We start from the raw sequence: 25,580 nt of genomic DNA on the forward strand, positions 1-25,580 counted from the left end.
TTGAAGTTGAAACTAGAAAATACTGCAGTCTTGATGACAGTAGTTACTCTTAAAGATAAATACATATTACAATCTTACTCTTTTTAAAGAGATCATTGCTTTACTTGATTTGCAGTCTGTTCCCTGATTTAAGTGGACTTTTCATCTCAGCAGTCCAGCTATAAACTTACTTAAATAATGTGTTTGATGAAATTTTATCTCAACAATCAAATGGTAGTAATATCTCGCCATATATCTATCTCTTCCTTTCTCACTGAACAGCATCTATTATTCTTTTGTATTGTGATCCACATAGAAACGTACTATTTTAATCTGCGAGAGCTTAGATCGTTTCTTTCATTTTACGATTTTACAAACGAGAATCTCGTCATTCGTAAATAGGATACGACTCGACTGCAGTGGAACAACGATAATAGTTATTATTTCGGAGGAAATTCAGTAATAGCTTTAGAATATTGTTGCGATTTTGCAAGCCAACCCAATAGTTACTCTGCTTCATGGTTCTTAGCAAGTTTTAAATCGTCACTCACTGTTTTTAGTCGCGATAAAGTCGACTTGCCGCATAGCGCTCGCTTTGAACGCTTGTGACGTCATAACACGCTGCCATATTCGCCAATAAAATCTGGCCAGTAACAGCATAGCTATTTGTTTTTTATCGTCTGCAAACAGTCTTATTATTGTCACTAATGGAGGGAATATGGACTCTAAATTGAATAATTAAATGAGTAGGAAGGAATTTCCTTTTGGGTAGAAAAATGTTATATTTTATTGGAAAGGGAAACTAGATAATTATCATTCTAGATACATTGAGAAAAGGGCATAAGTGATTATTTGGAGGTAGTGATTGAAGAAGTGTCGCGTAGTTGAGACACTCCTACAAAACAAACCTACTGTCTATATAATTATCTCTAATTTGGCTGTTTTATTAGCCTGGCGTCTCAAGGCCCATATAGAAAATCCTAGTTTAAACGGAGATAGGTCAGATGTTGGTTTAAACTTGGAATATAACAAATCAAACTAAATGCGACTATTAGCTACAATTTACAGTAATGCAGTAGAAACCAATACAAGATCACAAGATTAGCGTTGTTCGTAGGTAGTGCATATGAGCCGCAGTGTTTTTGCACTCCCATTCAACCGAGCCAATAATTGCATTTTGATAGAATTTAAATTTTTAAAACAGTATTTCTCTTCTTTTTCAGATCAGGAATAAACTTGAATCATATATATATAACTTTCAAGGACTTCTTTGTAAGTAAAACTATTGCATTATCATCTATTTTTCTTCTCTAGTTGGGAATTATGTAGTTTTTTTAACTTTTCCTTTACTACTTTGTTATCATAGGAACATGTTTTACCTAGTGAAGTGATCAAGAAGTATAGAACTAATAATTGAGTTTTGACGAAAAATTACTGTTGAAACAGTAATTTAGATATCATTATATGTCTTAATTAGATAGATATCTTCTATAGTGATCACTGTTGCAACGTGTGTTAAATTGAACTGGTAAATAGAACTTACTAGAAATGAACTAATTTTCTATAATCCACATTGAGTAAACTCACTCTACCAAAGACAAATTGCCTTAACACTAAAAATAGTATCTTTTTGAAATGAACAATTTGTTTTTGCAATTTAATAGATTCTAAATCATGAGCACTCTACAGGGTGATTCATAATTATGGTAAAATAATTTAATACGTGATAGTAGAGGTAAAAATAAGAAAAAAAGTTCTCATAAACATGTATCCATAAACGCTTCATTAGCGAGCTATACAGGTTTAAAGATTTCGCTCGGAATTCAGTTCCTCTGGTGAAATACACCGATGCTGAATTGTTTGGGGACTAGTTTTTGAAAAACTTATGCTGGATTCATAATATGGAAAAATATCTGAAAAATTGAATAAAACTAGTCTGGAATCTGTAGTGTGAGTAGTTTTTGAGAAAAAAGTTGAAATATGCAAAAAATCCAAGTAGAAAAGCACAGACTTCTACGTTTGATGCCCAATAACTTTCTTTAATGACCAGTAAACAAATAATTTTTCGCAATAAAAATTGTAGAGAATTAAATTCTGAAAAAAATGATGTAAGTTAAATTTATATAAAAGTTGGATAAAATGTATTCTTATGTAGTACATTACACCACAAAATTTGCTGTTTTATGAGGAGAGAACTAATAACTCATAGGTTGTACCTGATTGCAAATAGAACATTGATTTTAAGAACAGCTGTTCCAAAACAGCTGATTTATTATGTTTTTAATAAAAAAATATTTAAAAGAAATTATCAGCTGAAAATTATTTTCAGAAATATTTTAGCTCACTGTTGAACAAAAAACAAACTGTAAGTTAGGACTACTGTAGCCGCGCTGTGTTTTTTGTTTAACCTATTAACCAGTTATTTGTAACCATTTCACTTTGCTTTTGTGTTAAGTGTTAACTTTTTAAAAAATGGCAGGTAATTTTAGACATTATTCATACTCCGAATTAGCTGACATGCATTTAATGTATGGAATGAGACACTACTGTAATAGTACTGAAGCAAGACGTTTGTATTAAGAGAACTTTCCTAACCGAGTATGTCCAAGTTCAAGGTTTTTTGCCACTATTCATCAACGTCTGTCTGAGACAGATTATTTGATATCCAAAGAGCACATTTATGCAGGCAGACCCCGATCTACTAAGACTGTTGAGTTAGAAGAACAAGTTCTTAATGAAATTTATGAACATCCCGAGAAGAACACAAGAGAATTGTCAGTGCAGTTTAATGTCAATCAATCTATTATTTGGAGGATACTAAAAGAGCAACAATTACATCCATACCACCTCCACAAAGTTCATACTCTATTGCCACGAGACTATATTCCCCGTACTGGTATTTGCCGATGGTTTGTAGTAAAACTTGTTTACCCAAACTTTTTAACAACCGTTTTATTTACCGACGAGGCACACTTTACAAGAACAGCTATCGTTAACGTCCACAACTAACATATTTGGGCAGGTGAGAATCCTCATGCCCTCAATCCCAATCTTCCACAACATCAGTTTTCAGTAAACATTTGGGCAGGAATCATAGGAGATCATCTACTTCTGTTCAAGCTTCCTCCCAGGCTTAATGGCATAATCTACTAGTATTTTGGTATAAGTTTAATGTCATTTAGATATGCTACTTTCATATAAAAAAAAACTTTTCATAAAAAACCGAATATTTTATTTGCAATTAGCTACAACCTATTGAGTTATTAGTTCTCTCCTCATAAAACAGCAAATTTTTGTGGTGTAATGTACTGCATAAGAATACATTTTATCCAACTTTTATTCAAATTTAGTTTACACAGCTTACATCATTCTCTTCAGAATTAATTTCTCTACAATTTTTATTGCGAAAAATTATTTGTTTACTGGTCATTAAAGAAAGTTATTGGGCATCAAACGTAGAAGTCTGTGTTTTTCTACTTGAATTTTTTGCATATTTCAACTTTTTCCTCAAAAACTACTCACACTACAGCTTCCAGACTAGTTTTATTCAATTTTTCAGATATTTTTCCATATGAATCCAGCATAAGTTTTTCAAAAACTAGTCCCCAAACAATTCAGCATCGGTGTATTTCACCAGAGGAACTGAATTCCGGGCGAAATCTTTCATTCTGTATAGCTCGCTAATGAAGCGTTTATGGATATATCTCATATGTTTATGCGAACTTTTTTTCTTATTTTTACCTCTACTATCACGTATTAAATTATTTTACCATAATTATGAATCACCCTGTATATCAAATGGCATCCTCGTTGGAACCTAACTGTTTAGAAATTATTTCTGATTTATAATAATATACTATCAAGAAACAAGAAGAGAATATAAACAAGAAGTGTCTCTCGATAAAATCTAAAGTATGACATTACAACACAGTAAGTTTTTCGTTTTACTAATGTTTTAGTCATCAATATTATAACTGGCTGTTTCCGCAGACTATTATTTGTTTCTTTTTTCTATAATATCAACATTTATTCATATCAAATTTTTTAATCTGTATTTTTCTCAATTTTAGTTTAATAGTATATCGATTTTAAATTCAGCGATTTACGCCAGGCTTCACAAACTCAGGCTTAAGCCTACATGTGAGTAACGTAAGGGTACTGTGAATGTACTCTAACTGAACTGTATGATTTGTAAATTGTGAGAATGAATTAATTTGATTTGAATTAAACCCATGTTTCTGTATGCAAGTGAAACTTTAGCCTTGAACACCAAACTGGATATTGAGGATTTATGTCGTGTGGAGAGGAAAATCATTAGGAGAATAATTGACCCAAGGAAAACGGAAGAATGTTATAGGCTGCAAAATAACTACGTTGTGGAAATAGACTCGAAAGTATCTGCCGATATCAAAAGGAGGAGATTAAAATTCTTTGGACATTTGATGAGACTGCTGGGGGATGGAATGACGAAGAGAATTCTACTTTTTGTGAAGAGCAAAAATATGGGAAATTGGATTATAAAAGAACAAAAGGACTTATCTGATACAGGAATTGATGATGACCTATTATTTGACCGAACCCAATTCAGGAGGAGTGTTGCAAAGTGGGAAATACGACCAGTGGAAATTAAGATGAGAAATGTAGTCTTTTCCCAAGAAAAAGAGAGGCTATATCGGCCAGAATGAAAAAAAAATTGGGAGAATCGAAGAAATAAGGATCTAGTACAGCATCCAAAGTAAATCTTAGCGATTTCCATACAAGGGAATTTGACGCATAATAATAATAATAGACTATCAATTTCAACCACAAAAAGATATACATGTTGAAAACATTATGCTAGTTGATTAATTCTTAATATATTTTAAATGCTCTAGTCACTACATCAAGTAAATGTGACTAGTATCCAAGTTTAGTACTCGTGAGTTTCGAAATTTTGTTCAAAAATAGTTTGTACAAACTAACTATTCATGTTTAATACAAGAATACGTAAATTATTAACTAAAATCACTTAATAATCTTGATATAAATCAAAACTAAGGCCAAGCAAAAACAATGATGCAGCTATGCTCCTCCAGTAATATTTGACTTGCACAGTGAAACAGCGATTGGTGATGGTTGATAATGCTGGCACTGGCATTGGTATTGGGCAAATGATGGAATATGTTATCAGTGTGCCAATAGCATGGCACAGGCACAGTGTGCAGATGGAAGCCAACCAATGCTGCCTTTATATTCATTGAAGCCGAGTGAGCGCTTCCAAAAGCATGGACAATCGCAATGTTTATCGCCAATTGGTTTAATATGGTGATTTACTCTATTTAGATTTGCCACAAATGCGCACTCACACTCATGTGTTATTGTGCTTGATGCTTGTGCGTCGCCAAATCGCACAACCATAAAATTTATTGTTCTACTTTCGATTGTGAACGGCAACCTATTCAATGATTTTCACCCCTCACTCACCACTCGTTTATCCATCAATACCTTTCCTATCTTCTCTACCTCTTCTTCCTCCCAAACCTCCTCCTTTTCCACTCCCCCTTCATCATTCTTTGCCATCCTCTCATACTCCTCTTCTACGTCCTCCTACTCCTCTTTCTCATTTACCTCCTCCTCCTTCCTCCTCGCCTCCTCGACCACATCATTCTTCTAATCTTCTTTCTCTTACACCTCCTCTTAATTTATACCTCTGCACCACCCCTCTTCCTTACTGCACCCAAACCTCTTCCTACCACTTCTTCCCCTTGTCTTCTTCCTTCTCAACCATTTACTACCCCTTCGACTCCTCATCTCCCTCCTTTTCTTCTTCTTCTTCTTCTTTCCCCCTCCTCGACCTCCTGATTCTCCTCATCTTCGACCACCTACTCCTCCCCCCATATCGTCCTTCTCGCTCTCCTCCTGCTTCTTCGTCCAACTTCTCCCCCTCATCATATGTAGATGCATTACAATATTATCTTGTATAGTTATTCCAAATTGCTTATTTTCATATCATATACAGTTTAATAATTATTTTCTTAGTTTATTATGTTATGTAAATTCATCTATAACTTTGCTATATTTGTAAGCTATTGTATAAGTGTATAAGCCAGTATATATTGTAAAGTACTCAATCACTCCTCTCCTCTAATCATTCCCCCCTCCACCCTTCTCCTTCACCACCTCATCTCTGTCAGTATATATGAGAAAACGCGTTCCCTATTAACCTATTAACGTTTGCCAGATTCAGTCCTCGTTTGGCTTAATCATTGTCAATAATTCTTCAACTCCTCATCTCCCTTCCCAATCTCTTCACCTATGTTACTCCAAATACTTTCATCCTCGCAAATATGATTGTATAACTCGGCCAACGACTATGCATACTTATTGATAATCGTTGTTTGTACAGGAAGTTGTTTTGTAGATAAGTTTGAGTTAGTTGGTTAGGGCTCCAGGTCCAGGCTAAGTTTGTAAGGTTGTGATCAGGTTAGGTTAGATTAGATTGCAATGGTTAAATCATAATATGGGGTCATGACGCTCGTGCACTTGTGTAACTTAGATTTTTATGTATAATTATCTATTAGCTAATAACCCTTTCTACTTTTCTTGCCCTATTACCATAGGTAAGGAAAGTATTGCTTTCCAAAAAAATCTGGTGTGGTACACTCACACAACTTTCCTTGCTCATTGAACTGTAAGCCTCATTCTTAGACGAGAATAATTTAGGGGAATAACATAATGACGATTGGCGGCAAAATATTTGCAACTACGATCAGACTACTTTATATGTGTATATATAATATTGTTTTCAGAGTACTTTCTCCTTTGTGTAAATTGTGAAATTTGATGATTTTTTCAAAAGTCGTCAAAACAGCTGTTCTACAGATGAAATATCTAGACTATGACTGTGTTCTTTTTATAAACTGCTCTACCTACCACCTCATGCACTAGAAGGAGGTTACAACGTCCATTTCTAAAGGATGGGGTGGACCCCCCATTAGTTTTCCAGGGAAAAGACTCATGCCAGTTGATAGAGCTGATAAATATCTATACAGGGTATGAATTTGAAAAAAATCGGTCAAGTAATTTTTGAGAAAATCGTGGAAAACATGGTTTTTCAGTAATTATCTGCCATTTTTCTCAAAAATATTACGGAGCTCCTGCAATTTTCCCAAAAATGAGACTCATGTCAGTTGATAGGGCTTATGAATAGCTAGCTATCTATGGTATAAACTTGAAGAAAATCGTTCAAGTCGTTTTCGAGAAAACCGTGAAAAACATAGTTTTTTAGTCATTATCCGCCATTTTTCTCAAGAATATTACAGAGCTCCTGGAATTTTCTCAGAAATGAGACTCATGTCAGTTGATAGGGCTTGTAAATAGCTATCCATGGTATAAATTTGAACAAAATCGTTAGAGCAGTTTTCGAGAGAAACGTGAAAAACATGGTTTTTTAGTAATTATCCGCCATTTTATCCGCCATCTTGAATTGAATTTTATTGAATTTCTTATTGTCAGATCCTTATGGTATAAGGACCCTAAGTTTAAAATTTCAAGTCAATCGGTTTATTAGGAATGGAGTTATCGTGTTCACAGACATACACACACATACACACACACACACACACACACACACACACACACACACACACACACACACACACACACACACACACACACATACACACACACAGACCAATACCCAAAAGTCATGTTTTTGGACTCAGGGGACCTTGAAACGTATAGAAATTAAGAAATTGGGGTACCTTAATTTTTTACTTTCCTTGCCCTATTACCATAGGTAAGGAAAGTATTGCTTTCCAAAAAAAATCTGGTGTGGCGCACTCACACAACTTTCCTTGCCGTTATGAAAATTGATCACCTGACGCTAGTGTTTCCGCGCATCACAAGTCTACTATTCAAAGATTTGAGCCAGCTGGTGACAGAGCAATAACGCTGGAGACACACATGAGGTCTGCTATCTCTTCATAGTGAATGATTTAATAGAATCAACAATAATTATTTGCAATTGAATAATCACATTTTCTCGAATTTAAAGCTTATTTTCAATTTTAGGTGAAAACGTTACTGAACATTAATTGTAGAGATTTTCATGCTCAATCTACTCCACTTCATTTTTTTTCAATTGTATCTGAAGCCTGATAATTGGGAATCTATCTGCATTGCTGGGGCGGAGCTCCTGAAATTTTTACAGATATGGGACTTGTGGCAGTTGATAGAGCTTATCGATGACTATTTTAGGTATGAATTTGATCAAAATCGTTGGAGCCGTTTCCGAGAAAATCACGAAAATCCCTGTTTTTGACAACATTTTCGCCATTTTAGCCGCCATCTTGAATTGCATTTGATCGAAATTGGTCGTGTCGGATCCTTATAGTAGAAGGACCTTAAGTTCCAAATTTCAAGTCATTCCGTTATTTTGGAGATGAGATATCGTGTACAAAGACGCACATACACTCATACACACACACACACACACCACACACACACACACACACACACACACACACACACACACACCACACACACACACACACACACACACACACACACACACACAACACACACACACACACCACACACACACACACCACACACACACACACACACACACACACACACACAACACACACACACACACACACACACACATACAGACCAATACCCAAAAGTCATGTTTTTGGACTCAGGGGACCTTGAAACGTATAGAAATTTAGAAATCTGGGTACCTTAATTTTTTTCGGAAAGCAATACTTTCCTTACCTATGTTAATAGGGCAAGGAAAGTAAAAAGAACACATAGACGTGATATTTCATCTGTGGAACAGCTGTTTTGACGACTTTAAAAAAAAATTATCGAATTTCACAATTTACACAAAGAAAAAAGTACTCTGAAAACAATTTATTATAGTCTATATACACATATACAGAAGTCTGATCGTAGTTTCAAATATGTTGCCGCCAATCGTCTTTATGTTATTCCCCTGAATTATTCTCGTTTAAGAATGGGGCTTACAGTTCAATGAGCAAGGAAAGTTGTGTGAGTGTACCACACCAGATTTTTTAAATTAAGATACTGTTCAATCTTAACTTGCTTCTCTCCCACAGCCATGTGCCCATCCAATTTATTCTTTCAAATGTTATAAGTTTTATTCATTTGTTTTTGGAGGATAAAGACATTCGATTTCAAACGCACTTATTAGCCGTAACTCTCGATGTCATTACCACCTTTCTATATTGTTATATGCTTATTATTCAACTTTCTATATAATTTTCAGAATGTCATTCATGTACAAAAATACTCCAGGTCAAATCATATTACCAATTGCCAATTCTAGATTACAAGAATTGAATGGAACAAAATACATTTCCAATCAAAAAAATTTTCAAAACATTTCCAACCAATCCTGTTCAAGGTTATGATTTCACGATTATTCTATCCCATTTCACCTCCCACAAATCGTACAATACCGTATCACTCCTGTAATTGATTTCCAAAATTGTTGCAGCGATTGTGAAATGAGTAGTGGGTGCGTTATCAATGAACGTTGACTGGCGTAATCCGTTTGCATCCGTTGCGCATTTTTGTGCGTGCGTGCATGCGTCTGTATCGTACGCGTATTTGTCGTTGAACTAACTAAACGTATAAATATTGTTGACCAGGGGCTTTTATTATGGTAGGCTGTGTTGGTGAATTGCAGAGGGAAGCTTGGTTATTCAGGTCTCTCTCTTTCTCTGTCTCTCATCGCTCCAAATCCGGATAATACTGTGAATTATATAAATTTCGACGATTGTCTCTCAATACATATTTCCGCGTGAATATAATGCGACGCCGCGATTCATAGCTCCCCGGTATTCGTGGCATTCAATTTTATCGATGTCATTATTGTAATAATAATGCTGCAGTTGTTGATGTTGATGATGATGGTGGTGGTGGTGGAGGCGGTGGTGGTGGTGGTGTTGATGGCGGCGGGGGTGGTGGTGGTATTCCTGTGTGTCCGTCCGAAACATTCAAAGGTTTTGAATCGGTATCAAATGTCAACTTGCTAAGCGGCAACCGAACGACGATAAATTGTTATTCCATTTATATTCTCCGTTTAATATTGCGGTGTGATTTGCGCTAGGTATTTGTGGGCAGAGGATGCATTACGTTCAATCTCATTCATTGGAAAACGGAGATAAATTTACAATAACCTGTTTTTTCTACAGATTAACTACAGTTCACTTGAAAATTTTAAAATTGGTATTAATTCTACTGAGTGTGATTGTGCTTATCCATTCATTTTTATCGTAATCTTAACTAAACCTGAATAGAATGAAGGAAATTGATACAATATAACAGAAAAATGCCAAATTCAAAACTTGACTACATTGAACAGATTTTCTACTCAATCAGGAATCATGCAAGATGCAAATGATCAAGTAGGCATGTTTCAAAAAGTCGAAAAATTTTCTTTTTTTCTTCTGTATCTCACATTATTTTTTACTTTCCTTGTCCTATTACCATAGGTAAGAAAGTATTGCTTTCCGAAAAAAGTTAAGGTACCCCAATTTCTAAATTTCTATACGTTTCAAGGTTTGTGTGTGTGTGTGTGTGGTGTGTGTGTGTGTGTGTGTGTGTGTGTGTGTGTGTGTGTGTGTGTGTGTGTGTGTGTGTGTGTGTGTGTATGAGTGTATGTGCGTCTGTGTACACGATATCTCCCAATTAACGGAATGACTTGAAATTTGGAACGTAAGGCCCTTACAATATAAGGATCCGACACGAACAATTTCGATGAAATGCGATTCAAGATGGCGGCTAAAATGGCGAAAATGTTGTCAAAAACAGGGGTTTTCGCGATTTTCTCGAAAACGGTTCCAACGATTTCGATTAAAGTTATACCTGGAATAGTCATCGATAAGGTCTATCAACTGCCACAAGTCCCATATCTAAAAATTTCAGGAGCTCCGCCCCATCTATGCAAAGTTTGATTTTAGATTCTCAATTATCAGGCTTCAGATACAATTTAAACAAAAAAATTCAATTGGTAAAGATTGAGCATAAAAATATCTAAAATATTAATATTCAGTGACATTTCCACCTAAAATTGAAAATAAGCTCGAAATTCGAGAAAATGTGATTATCCAATAATTGCAAACTGTTGGCAACTGTTGATTCTATTAAATGATTCACTATGAAGAGATAGCACACCTCCTGTGTCTTCATCAGCGTTATTGCCCTGTCACCAGCTGGTTCAAATCTTTGAATAGTAGACTTGAGATGCGCGGGAACACTAGCGTCAGGTGATCAATTTTCATAACGGCAAGAAACCGTTCATAACGGTTTCTTTTGGTGAGTGCGCCACACCAGATTGTAGTGCCTAAGACCCGTTTACACATAAGTCTGTTAACTTTAAATCCTGATTAAATGCCACGTGATGCAATCAGAGAAGTCATCTTCTCAGAAAAGTCTTCTCTGATTGGTGCTCGTGGTTAAAATTAAAATTTAACAGGTTTTTGTGCAACTGTGTCCCAGGCACTGAAAGTAATGAGAGAAAACAGAAGAAAAAAAATTTAAATAGGTGTTTCTTTTTCAACAGAAGTACAGTGATAACATAATAATGATTGGATCATGTATTATTCACTGCAAGTGTTCAAAAATATGATTTGTAAATAATATTAATCATTATAAATATCCCATACTGTATTTTATGATCTCATATAAATTTCCAAATTTTTCTCTTGATGTGATTATGATTGCAATTTTTAATTGTTTATGTATGAATTTGTATAATTTTCAATTGATTTGTTTATGTATTGAGACTATTCGATATTTTGATAAAAGAGAAAATAAAAATGTAAAGAAAAAATTTAATAAAATCTAAGAAGGAAGGTTTTGAAATAACTTGATTTATTCAATGTGCGATATTTTTGGACGAGAATTGGACTTGAGCTATCAACAGTAAAAACATTACCGATTTCTTTTAGATTTTATCCAGTATAAAAATTGGTAGTAGATTGGGCCAGAACTTTTGTTTTATTCGAATCATATTCATATGATCTGTACTCATATCCAAAAATAAATTAATAATAGTAATAAATATAATAATAATAAGAAGATCAAAAAGATAACAAAGGAGACTGAATGAAAATGACCAAAAATGGGAGAGAAAATAATTTATGAAGAGAGTGTAATTCTGTGATCAGACGTATCATTCTCTTTCAAGCGCGGTGCAGTATGTTATTTGTTCTACATTTCAAAGATAGTATAAACTTTGAGATAAAAGTTTACACTAGTGTTATTATTAGTACAGTCTCTATATTTCATGGTGTGGTATTGTAAACATTGACTAAGCAAATGAGTGCAACATTTCTTTTCTAGTATACTCTGAATTCTTTCCCAATGATTTACATTATCTGGCATCAGATTTATTCCTCGTGCTTGTCTTGAAATGTTTTTCACTCTTTTTTTTCATTTTTAACAGTCTGATTTCAAGATGAACCATTTGTTGGTTTTGTTTATGGCATGGGCATGATGAAGAGATGAAAATATTGTAATAAAGAAATTTGTTTATTGCACATTTTGTAAACATAAAATTATTTAGAACATAAATGTAACCCTTCAAAAGAGGACCACTTACAAACGTTGAAGTTAGAATATTACAGAGGGTTACGAAGATGGTAGTGAAAATCGTTCAGAAGTAACTAAATGCATTCTTCCTGATTCTCATCTTTCTATTGAACGGTTCGTTCACATTGCTTTCTATATACGAATCCGGCTATTCCTAGCCACTTATCATTTTAATCTATGATATCATTGCTGTAGGGATATTCCCCGCCCTTCAATTAGGCTAAGTAGAATCCGTTCAAGGACCAATCGGCACCTCCCTTCAATTAATAGAACAACGTATTAGTGGTGCGTGCTTTTCGATCATTTTCCGTTCAGACTTTTCCGGTTGTCCTAGCTTAACAGTTTTCCAAGATGGTAACCGCGAAAACCAGTTCATTTTGTCTTCCGAAGTCGGTTAGCTGGCGTCGACTATATTAATCCTTTAAGGTTTATATTTTACCTGAATGAAATTATGATAGCATTTCTACTTCCTACTAAAATTGTAGCATTCGTGTTGTAAATTACATTAGAATCTCTCTGTGGAGAAGGATTGAAAACTCTCTCATTATTATATTCGTTTGGTCGTATTTTCTTCCGATTCTTTATTAGTATTTGAAGAATTTGGACAGGTTCCCACAACCGGATAATACAGTTGTAATATTCAGTGAATCGTATAATAAACTTCAGATAGAACTAGTTGAGTAGGCTAAAGTAACTATAGATTGATATTAGGTGTACCAACAGAAACTAGAATCACGTTGGTTCAATGGATATGGCCTTCTTAACTTCTGAATAATTATTGAGAAAACTTTTGTTTGAAGATTCATTTAAGAAATTGAAAAATAATCATTAATTGAAAACATTGAGGTTGCATTAAACGTTCTCGACTTCTACTTCTACATGGAAGGTGGAAAAAAATAATTGTATCTAGGCTGTGTCCAAGTTATTGTCATTACTGTCCCCGTTTCACAAGACTTGATTTATATGGAATTTTCTTGCCTTCTGGAGGTTAGTCCTGAATCATTTATAAGGATAGTAGATAGAGTGAAGTCAAATCAAATCTTTATTTTACCAAAAACATAATTACATGTAGAAGATGAAGTAGAAGATGAAGAGTTCATGTTGGTGGACAAGATATCTCCGCTATTATATTGAACAGTAAATTTCCTCCCAGAAATAATTTGAGTACATAGATAGAGACGTTAACGTCAGACCAAAAAAGTAGAAAAGTTTTCCAATGGAAAGATCGTGGACGTGGCCTGTCAATACATCATTCCGGTTCCCGGGCTCGACTCCAAATAAATGAAGTCGTGATAAAATAACTAATACCCGCGTCTCTTCTTTCGAGAGATAACTTCTCTGTAGGTCGGTTTCGGAGTGGATAGATAGTTCTGAAGATGAATGAAATAGTAACAAGCTGATAGAGATAGGAAACAGTTGTCTTTACAGCGAAAAAATGAGAGAGAGAGAGATTGTGTATGAAAGAGGACCTTGTGAGAAAGAAGTACGATAAATTGATCAGAAACTGGGATGCGTCTTGGATTGTAATTCAGTTTTTAAGTTTATCTTTTTAGATAATTGTATAATTTCAGTGATATTATCAAAGTAATGATGAGAGAGGGCAGAGATTACAAACATTTTTTATTAGTTGGGTACGGCGATCATCAAATCAAATCGTTTATTGCACAAAAAATATATACAGAATACAACAAAAAGGAAAACAACTTTGTGCTACACGTCGGCAAAAGAAAACTTGTACGCCGATGTGGAGTCTTGATATATCTTATTCACTTGTACATTAATATTAATATATAAAATATTATAATATAGGCTTACAATAATTAACATTCAACCAACTCAATATTGCATTCTAAGAAATAACAATAATTAAAGATATACATAAAGCTGAATCTTAAATTCATACAACATTAATCAATATCAAACCAAATCATTAATTGAATAAAAATAATTTTCTTACACCCAGGTATGGAGTTCTTTTATTTTAGGCTTCTTTATCAACCATCCTCTTGGAACTTTATTATAGAGCTTATTTCTCAAATATGAAATACTTCTACGGGATAGGGTGCTGTCAACTCCTTCAATTATTATGATTAAGTTTTGAGCGACTTGTCTAGTTACTCTTTGAAAATTTTGCATATTTTTTAATTTGAGCACATGTTTCTTAATAGTCTTTAAAATGAACAATTGTCTTATAGTGAACAGATTGGAATTTTGAAACAATGTGACACTTGGGAAATCTCTTGGATACTTCATTATTGTTTTGATAACTAACTTTTGTTGAACAAATAAAGGTTTTAAAGTTGAATCAAAAGTCCCTCCCCATATAGAATTACCATACTGAACTAAGGATTGGAATAAAGCAAAATAAACAGATTTTAGTAATTTTAGACTCAAGATACTTCTAAGCATGTACATTTTCAAATTGATCACCCTTAATTTTCTACAAAGGTAGCTAATCTGAGGTGACCAGCGTAGATGCTTATCGACAAGAATACCAAGGTACTTGTAATTGTTTACACTCTCAATAACCTCATTGCAAGACTCACATGGATACCTGTTACAAGCATTATTCAAACAAAGCCTGTTCAAATCTAGATCTCCTCTAGTTGTTGGACTGAAGGTCATACATTTTGTTTTACCAAGATTTAGTCTCAAATAATTACATTTTAGCCACTGAAAAACCTTAATGTAACCCACTTTTGTTTGCTTGATAACATCTTCCCAGGAACCTTCTTGGAAGATAAGTGCTGTGTCATCAGCAAAACAAACTGTCTTAGACCCAACTGAGTCCAGTACACTAGGGAGGCTATTAACATAGATCAAACTCCATTCCTTGAATACCAATATTAGATAGTTTCTGAATCATTTTATCATGTGGAACTGTGTCAAAAGCCTTGGCCAGGTCCAGGAACATGACCAATCATACTATGATTGTATGTGCGATGATTCTATGTTGTATGAGCGATAAGCGATTCTTGTTCCTTGAAAAAATCAATAGTTGATAATCCTTTAATTTCTACAAAATCAATTCCAGATAATTTTTCATTTCTTATGCATTAACAATTTCAATTCAATGTCATATTGAATGCGGTGGTAAAAATAATCTGTGCCATAGATGGTTCATATGGAGACGTGAGCAGACAGACGGACTTTCACATTCATAGCTACATTTGATACATGGAGAGGGATGTTTCCTCCATCTGTCTGCGAACATCAGTCTTCTGCTGTCTGCTTTGGCCTTGAGGCCGCTGCAATGTCAAGCTTTTTCTCGTTATTGAACTTCATAATAATATCGGGGCACCGGGCTTCGCTTGTTATACTTATTGATAAACAGAACACAATTCTGCAAAATGATTTGGGAAGGACTAACAGGCACAGCCCAAAACTGTTTCTTCTCCGAATTTTGATTTATACACTATAAGTAGTCAAAAAAGTAGGTTATGTTCCATACACTTGAATTCAGGTCCAATTTTCAGTCCAAATATTTGAAAACAAACGTTCAAATTTAGTTGGTTTACAAACCAAATTGAATAAAAAATAACACTTACTAATCACTTGAAACTGTAAAATAATGATTTACTTTTAATTAATTATTATTTTATATCAATTTTACCTTTACCTTCAAACCTGTAAAGTGTTTTTATAACTTTGAATATTATGATATACTCTAATTTAGAATGATTACCATTTCATTTCAACAAATCAGATTATTTTGATCAAGTCGATTAAAATTTCGATCTAATTTTTCTCGTGAGATAATCTGATTGATTACACAGCTCATCCCCCATACAGGCACATGCATCTTCTTTTATCGACAGACGACGAAATTATCATCTGTTTTTCCAAGGATGAATAATTGTTATCCTTTTCATGTCCTTCAGCGAGTTTTCCCAAGGATGAGACTTAGTGCAATCGAATTTTTATATCATAAACCTACTATGTTCCAAATTTCGTGGAAATCGTTAGAGCCGTTTTCAAGATCCGTTGAACATAAATAACCTATATGAATACAGAAATTGCTCGCTTAATATAATAGGATATCTCATATTATGAGATTATTTTTGCTGTGTAAGAGTGTTTGTTTGTTAGCCTGGTTAGGTGGGAGGGATGATGGTAACACATGCTTAATTATCAACTCCCATTGAATGCATTCCTCAAGACAGGACTTTCGGACACAAACATAGAAATACAGGAAAAGTAGGATAAATGATAGACTATAAGTTCAAAACTTTGAACTTCTGTTCCAGTTTGTCTCAATATACGAAATCATGGACAAAACTTTACTAAGAAACTTTTAGAACAAAGACGATAGCCTAATTCCATGTTGCCTGTTTCTAGTTAGGAATAATATCTATAATAAAATTTAAAGTACGTTACAGGACAGCTAGTCTAGGAAAAAGTTTTGGAAAATGTTAGTAAATTAAACATTTAGCTAATGTTGGCTTTCACTTTTCCTGCGGCCAAATTACAATAGTTTGCGCATTGTTCACTCAAATTACCCGGTTAATGGAACTCGCAGGACCGGCCTGTCATTTCTACAATTAGAACTTACGCTGTATAGAAGGGAATTTAGTAATTATGTTGGAAAATTTCATTAGTGCTTTCAGCTTGGCTCGCCGGCTTAATTGAAATAGAATCTGAATAGTTTTTACTCACAAATGTTTGCTTTGCTGATAATTAATAGTGAAAACTTACGTCGCAAATATATATTTCCACAGTGACTGTACACTAGGTATTTGCGTTTCCAATTAGTGAATGCACATTGCAAGTAATGTTAATAAAATAATGAACACTAATTGCTGGTTTCAATAATTACGAAGTTTTACCTGAGTTTCCGGTTGCTGTTCTAGGGTTGCTAGGGTTTGTTTTGAAATCACAGTCCCATAATATCCTCTAACGATGGTTCATACCTAGCTAACTTTGACAACTGATTTTGGATTGAGAACAGTCCTGTCGCATCGCTCACATCACAAATAATTATGGAAACCTAATTATGAATTTTCTGTCTGCTGAGTTGGTTTATTGTCACCTTCAAGGGTCTGCTGTTCTGTGTCGATAACTTTTGCAATTTGCGTGTAGCAAAACTGAAAGTTGAAGAATAGGAGGCTGGCCTGATCAGTTGAAATTTGAACCCCAATTATGCAACCCCTCTCTATTTCAAGGTTGTCAAACTATTTTTCAGAAAAATCAGTTTTAATAGGCTAAGTTGTGGATGTTATCTTCTCATTATGAGATTTAGAAATCACCTCTATTGATTTACCAGAAATCGAGATGAGTTGATACCATTATGATCATAATGTTCAAATGTGCTAGCTTTGTCTCAATGTGAGCATTTTAGCCTAATAGGATCACATGATATTAACTTGTCTGGTAGAATCACGTCACGTCTAGTCGCATCGCGTAGCGTCTTAATATGCGGCTGTGCACTGATTTTTCAGTTCTGGATATTCAGCATCAAAGTAATAATTGGTGCCAAAACCCATATTACTTGCGCTAACAAAATTAGAATTGAACAAGTTTTTGTCTGATGTGAGCAAACGGAGCACCCGATATAGACTATGATCATGGACGTATAGCTCCACATTAAAAACCAAACTGTCATTAGTATGATGCTAGGAGCAAAATCAATCGGCTGAAATAGTCAAATTTAGTTCGAAAACTTTCCATTTTTTAATATCTCATATCTCTTTTCAGTTGTAGATAATCTCGATCTAGAAACTCACTTGTGGTTCAAGTCTTTTTTCTTCCACAATAGTCATATTGTAAAAGAACGTTTTGTAATGCAGTACCTGTCTGCCACATTGTAATATAGCCGCTTCTAGAAACTACTAAATTGAAACTAATTTCTTCTAAAGTCTTCATCCTTCTTGAAACTAATTCTGTTTCTCCGACGCCATTATCCTACTTTTGATTACTTATTCTTCTTCTGTCTCACAAAAAACTACCGTTTTTCCTATTTCATCTTTCTTTCTTGTGATGGACGAGTGTAGAGACTCTTCTTATACAGAGTCTTGTCCTGTTTCTTATATTTTGATGACAATGTAATACTAATCTCAAGTCATGGGTTATTTCATCTTTGATTTGTTATTCATGAGTCAAATTTGTATCCCCAAGTACAACCATACACTTCTATTTTTTATACAAATTTGGAGTATAATGAGCATATTTGTTCAATTATATTATAAATAGTAGTGGAAACTGAATCGGACGTAGTAGTTCGGCCTGTAGTAGTTTCCCTTGTTCTTATACTAAATAAATAATAAATAATTTTTTTTGGTCCTAATTCGAAGAAAGACCCCTTTATTTGGAATATTGTGATTTGGTAGAATACATAAAACCAATGGGACTGTAAAAAGATGTTTCAATGAGAGTGAAACATAAACATATTTTGGATATGTTATGTTTATTCGGGAGAAAAATAGCTCAAAGCTTGTCTTTTTATTCCTCTCACAATCATTTTACTGATCTGTAATATGTTTACTAAAGAATAGAAAAAAAAGAATGAAAGATCATCGTTCATCTTGATTTTCATTACTTTTTTATGTTATTCTTGCCATAAAAGTAGTATAAATACAACAATAATGAATTTTAATTATAATAGAGGACTGGAAGATATATATCAAAACAGTAGAAATTCATAATAGGCATGAATTTCTCATTTCTTATTCTTCGATATTATTATTTCAACTTATTTTTCATCATTAATCATTACTATCATGCTCACAATTAACTAAAATAAAATCTTATGCTCGGAATTAGAATAAAATCCGATGATTATCAACTTTATATCGGCCTTAATTTGATATTTTCTAATGCAATTCAGCTCACCACATTTGCAATAGTAAACTATACTAAACGTCTCCCATGAATACAAATTCACAGTAAAGCTGGTAGCCATTTTCTAGAATCCAAGAAATACAAGATGACACATGTTAGTGGGGTGTGAAAAAAGATGGCTGATGTGATATAATATGAAATCAGACTTCCACCCTTCGATCTTAGCTCTGAATTGCATCAATCGCTTTGGATGTACAGTATACCGATCAGAGGCTCCGATAAAGCAAGGGTGACTTCATCGACTCCCCTTGCTCAAGTAAAGCGATTGGCATCCCAAGCAGTTTTGGCGCGAAATGTTTTCGCGCGCGAACACTTGCGATTGGTCGACGCCGAGATTGCACTTCCGGTGACAGCGCGACACGCACTTCCGGTCCCCTTCGGCATCAGCTTCCGGTCTCCCCTCAATAAGTCAGGCTACACTCTGAATTCCCCAACCCTATCAATACATATTCGGCTGGACTGATTTAGAAGACTACCTGCCGGGAAGAATATTCTCCGTCTTTGTCTTTCAAGAATGTTAGCAACAAAATGTATTTGCAGCTTGAAAATAAAAGTTCTCTATATTAAGTAGAGTTTAGACTAGAGACCTTCATACCTCTCAACCTTGACAGTCTTCCAAATAAAATGAACGCAATAATAAATATATTTATGATATGGATTCCAAAAAATGTATGAATCAACAATGCATTGGTAAAGAGGAAATTTGATCAGAAAATTAGAATTCTCGCTAAATCTCTGACTTTATTTCAATTTTTCGATTCCTTTCATCAAAAACAGTTTAATATTTTTTTCATTTATAGATTTCTGCATTCTGTTCACTGTGCTTTGCAATTTTGCATATTTGTCTTGTTTGAGCGTTGGGAAGATTTTCAAGCCGTAACTCAGAGATATTTTCCAATATTTAAATTTAAATCACATTTACATCAAACCCAAGTCTTCATTTATACTGAAAACTATAAATTTTCTAAAAATACGCTCCTGTACAGTACTATCAGACAATATTCAAACATTGATAGAAGACCCGGTGGTCGAATTCATATCTACATTCTCGGCGTTCTCACACTCCAACATCTAAGCCATGCCATGCGCCAGTAATTTATATGTGTCTATATTATAGTAACGCTCCACTGACCACAAAATTCTGGCATCGATCACCACTATTTCTATCATAATTGAAGATGATTATCAGGTTCAGATCGATGCAAGTCGGACCTCGCAAACTTCCATGTCGTGTTCAACAACTTGATTCGCTCGATTCTCTTTCTCCCTCTCCTCTTCTCTCCACTCTTCCCCTGTCCTATTCTCTCCTTTACTTTCCTCTCACCATCTTTCTTATTTCCTCTTCTCTTCTCATTTGTCACCCCTTTTGTAGAACTCGTTCCCATATCACAATCTTTCCTTATTTTGAGATTCAAATCATATTACATAGCAATATTTCACATGACATCGTTACCAATTCTATTTTATCTTTTCTGTACTTCGCATTATCAAATCAAATCAAGCTTTATTTTATACATAAGAAAAATAGAACAAAATACACATCAATAAATCATCCTATCATAGTGAACTTACAATATAAAGTTGATATATCTAACAGCTTCAATTTGAATAATACCATTTCCACAGAGGGTATGAATAGAATGATGGAGAAGCACTAGATGATAATTTCTTCCTCTGATTAATGTAACACGCTCCTAATTATTCAACATGACTCAAATTAGAAATGTTTTAACTTAGAGTGGGGGAGTGGGCCTTGGTGTAACAGTAAAGTGTAAGGGTAATGCATTATTGGACATTAGAATGAGCATGAAATAGTTGAAGATTTTGTATTAAAGTCTTGGTATTATTCTAATTATAACCCTTCTCAGCGTCGTCCAGTCATGAAAACTACCTTATCAAACTTAATATTCTAGTCCTAGTGTTCATTGTATCAATGATGGAAATCAATCCAAAAATGGAATAAATGTTCATGATTAGTTGAGTTTTTCAGAAACGTAGAATTGTTTCAATGATTGTTCTTGACATATCGACATTGGGCAGTAACTACAATTATGATGAATTAAACTCTCCAAGTCTTCATATTGACATTTTGTAAAATTGTTAATAATCTTTTAGAGGGCGTAAGAATTTTTAAACTTCAACAACTTCAATATCATAATATTACAAATAAAGCTGTACAGCTATTCTTCATTTATCAATAATGTAAATCAAATTAGAGTTCTGCCAATTCTGAGTGAATATAATCAGAAAATAAATTCATCATTCTAAATTGAATATTCTCTCATCTATATAATCATCATTCTAAATACATGCTTTTAGGCAGCCTATTTTTTTGGTCAGTCAATTCAGGATAATCTGCTTTGGTAGGCCAAAAGAACAATAACAAAATGACCCAAAATCTCCCAGCAGTAACTTATGCCCAATCATGAAAAGCAAAATTACAACCGATTTCTATTCGCCTATCCAATTGACATACGAAATTACAGAATTATACATTTCCAGAATTCCCCAAAAAACTCCAGCGATCCTAATCGATCAAATATTACCAATGAATTATAATTGAGAACCAGGAAATTGCCGTTTGGAATATAATTTTCTCTGAATCGCCTGAATGTTATAAGCAATCGATGGTCTCTATTTTCGTTGTTATTATTATTATTGGTGATTACTAGTATCTAGCCATCTGTATTTCTAATAGCACGGCGCCATATTCACGATTCCAATATTCAAATTATTATGTTATTAACAATATGAAGACAAGGGAATAGAAAGCAGGATAGTAATTGCTTCGACTGGAATTATTTTCCTCTTCATCTGCGTCATCATCTCACTCTCTCTCACTCTCTCTCTCTCTCTCTCTCTCTCTTTCTTTCTCTTTCTCTCTATAGAATAGTATAAAATCTTTTTCGTAGGCTATGGAATAATGACCAATGACCAAATGCCGTCTGTATTAGTGGGTCGGTTGTAGACGTTTTTCTTATTGTGCATGCGTATAGTAACCCTGCCTTGGGAATTACATTAGCATTAGTGGTAACGAAGAGAATAATAAATGGTGGCTGGACCACCAACCACCATCCTTGCTGGAAAAAAGAAACATATCAATAAGAAGGATGTGGATGGACACTAGCTTGTATTGTCGTCATTTTCAAGCCTTCCCTGTATTCACATTTCCAGTCTGCGAATTGCCATAGCAATATTTTTCCCAACGGTACATTTTGAATCATTATTGGAAAACCTTCAGTTCTGGCAAGAATACTTATTTCTTCAGTTCGGTTTGACTCCATATCAATAGATAAATATTTTTTTCCAATTGGTTTGGTTGGTTGAGTCACCTGTTGAGTGCACCTAATATCTGGTGTATTTATGAATATTCAATTTACCTTCTTTGAAACTAGGGAAATAAGGCTTTTCAGTATATGTACTTGTCAAACTATCTCACTCATCATAGCCGATTCAAACTTGAAATTTGTATAATTGAATCTATTTAAAAATTCTCCGGTAAGTCAAAACCGTTTCACCCCTCAAGCAAAACTTGTAAATTGAAAAAAAACACAGCTACAGTTTCCGTCATTTCTGGAACTTGTAGGCTATAGGGACTTTTCGTAGTTCAGTACTTTGATGAGTACAACAACATCCAGAGATATTCTCATAAAGCTATGACAGGTATTCTCATAGAGAATATAGTCTGTAGTTGTAGAATAGTATAGTCCAATGTCTGTCATTGATAATTGGTTTGATTAATCCGTGATTGATTTCTCCCCTTTTCCGCCAATTCTCTGGTCTCACTCACCACTTCCTTTCTTTTGGATGATTAATTTACTCTGAAGCCACCCAAAGCGAAAGAGAGAGAGAGAGAGAATTCAATTAAATTGATGCCTTTATTCAAAGTGTGATAATGTGGGGGGGAAAGAGAAAAAATTATGAAATAATAAGATTTTCCTCCATAGATCTATCTGAATGTGTACGTTAATGTTTTTCTGTCACCCCTTCTAACCCCCTTCACCTTGTCATCCACATCCTCCAATCCATGCTCGCACAGCGGCAGCCATTTCTATTTCTGATTAATCTAGTGATGATTATGAGAAACTGCGAATTTACATCTGTATACAGGAAGCACTAATCTACATAACGTACAAGCTCTAACTCTCCAGCCCCAGGGTACTCTGACTGCAGGGTGCTCTCTCTCACACCCTCTCACTATAACTTTCACTTCTTCACTCCCTTACACTTCTCATTTGTTCATCATTTATTTCATATCTCTATTGTTTTATCCAAGAACAAGGTATTCTCAGTATACTCCATTTTATCAAATTTTATTCAGAAATTGAATTCTCTTAAATGGAGTGATGTAACTGCTCTTATCACTTTTTATCAGATTTCATTATTTTCTGAGTTATCATACAGTTTATTGAAGTTTTATTGAGATTTCTATAAAAATAGTTCATGATTCATTTTTATTAAGAGATTTAATTATTATAGAAAAGTACAATTTGCACAGATTGTGATGAAATTCATCTTCCGGTGTCGTAATTCGAAATTCATTCTCATGACTTAATCTGCTTTTTCATCCATTCATTGATTTTGAATAGTTTTTACGTGACTCCTGGTGCCATGGTTTTTACGGTAAGTTCTCCTGCTGCCCTCTTCTTTGTTATTGAAAAAAATAGTTTATTATTACAACCCTCAGCTTCAGGTGTCATCTGGAACTGATTTTCGAACCGTCTCAAATGTCTGCTTCAAGAAAAATAATATCACCACCCTGATCTCTTCATTAACACTTTTTCCAAACGGGGGTTGAATTTCGCTGCCAAAACCAATCATCTAAAATCATTTCAAGTTTTCTGATTGATAGAATATCTGCTCGGCGGGCGGTAAATGTAGCTATTAGTGGGGAAAACGAATTCAGCTTCTCCAGGAAACAGATCCAGTCACCCGTGGACTTTCGTTAACTCTAAGCAAGAAACGAATCTAAATGTGAGTTTTCACTTGGAGAGGTGACTGATTTGAAAAAAATATGTTTCCTCTTGAACAGCTCTTTTGATGGAGGGGTAACGATCATGAGGCAATGATGATAAACATCAACAACTGTTAAACTAGGATTTCTTTGATGTTTTAGTTCCATCTTCAATAAAAAATATCTTTATACATGTGAATATCGATCAGCATTTATAGTACCTGGGATACATTGTGCAAATATAGACTCTGAATTCATATCATATACATAGTTCTATTGTAACTTCATAAATCTCTATTACTTTTCAATTATAAATGTAGCTATAAGTTCATTTTGTTTAAACTATCAACTTTAGTATTTTTCTTTCAATAAATTAATGTTCCACATCGGGATGCGAAGGCTAGAGTCAAATAATTGATCAATAAACTTTAAGATTATTTTAAAACGTTAGTCCACTGACCATTTAAAATGCGCATGAGGGGGCAAGCTCGCAAAAAATAAATATTTTCACGTTCACCTTATGATTGTGTAAATAAGTTGAATTCAGTTAACTATATACACTACAGTGTGCTTTTCAGTCCTGTTACCCCATTGTGTGTGATAATTTATTCCCAATAAAGAAAACTTTGTTTTGTTGAATGAAGTTCGTAGCCCTTCTCGATCGGTATACACACAACAGTGCTAGTTGATTACCCTTTAATTGAGCTTCGTAACATTCTGTGTGGATTCCGGTCGTCTTATGAACAAAATGTCTTAGGCCATGGAACATGAATATTATGATGGAAAGTGTCGAAGCGTTAATAACTGCAACTGGTGGACATTTTGACCATATTCTTTAAAAATCTTTAGTAACTAATAAATAAGTAAAAAATATTATATTTAGATTGAAAAGGTACCGTTGAGGAAAATGGAGTCGGTATATGAAGACGTAATAACATCAGCCAATGAGTGGTCCTGCCCAGGGTGACTGTTCATTACATTAATAATTATTGTAGTTCAATTTTTACTGTCCTACGTATATAATACTTTTTCTGTTTAATAGGTAATTTGTAATTCTAACATTATTTTTTTAGATTAATCTACTGATTATGATTTCTCTACAAGATTTTTTCCTTCTCAGTTCTGTGTTTCCCACTGAAAGCGAGAACAAAATTTATCACAAAAAGTATCTTGTTGGTGGTTAATGATGGATATCTGAAGTGTA

General features: G+C 34.2%; 1 protein-coding gene across 7 annotated transcripts in view; it reads left to right on the plus strand.

The window, feature by feature from the left end:
- Window positions 1-25,580, plus strand: part of LOC111054325 (protein bric-a-brac 1) — a 547,242-nt gene that overhangs the window by 37,202 nt on the left and 484,460 nt on the right. For 4 of the 7 annotated variants that reach the window (XM_039430499.1, XM_039430493.1, XM_039430497.1 and 1 more), the window contains exon 3: window positions 1,203-1,251. The exons of 2 other annotated variants lie outside the window; for them this stretch is intronic. The gene's annotated coding sequence lies outside the window, so the exon portion shown is untranslated. Of the gene's footprint in view, window positions 1-1,202; window positions 1,252-25,580 lie in introns of those variants that run through there. One more of the 7 variants, XM_039430495.1, reaches the window with a different exon arrangement.

This window comes from Nilaparvata lugens, chromosome 6 (assembly GCF_014356525.2).
Source record: "Nilaparvata lugens isolate BPH chromosome 6, ASM1435652v1, whole genome shotgun sequence".
NCBI lineage: Eukaryota > Metazoa > Arthropoda > Insecta > Hemiptera > Delphacidae > Nilaparvata > Nilaparvata lugens.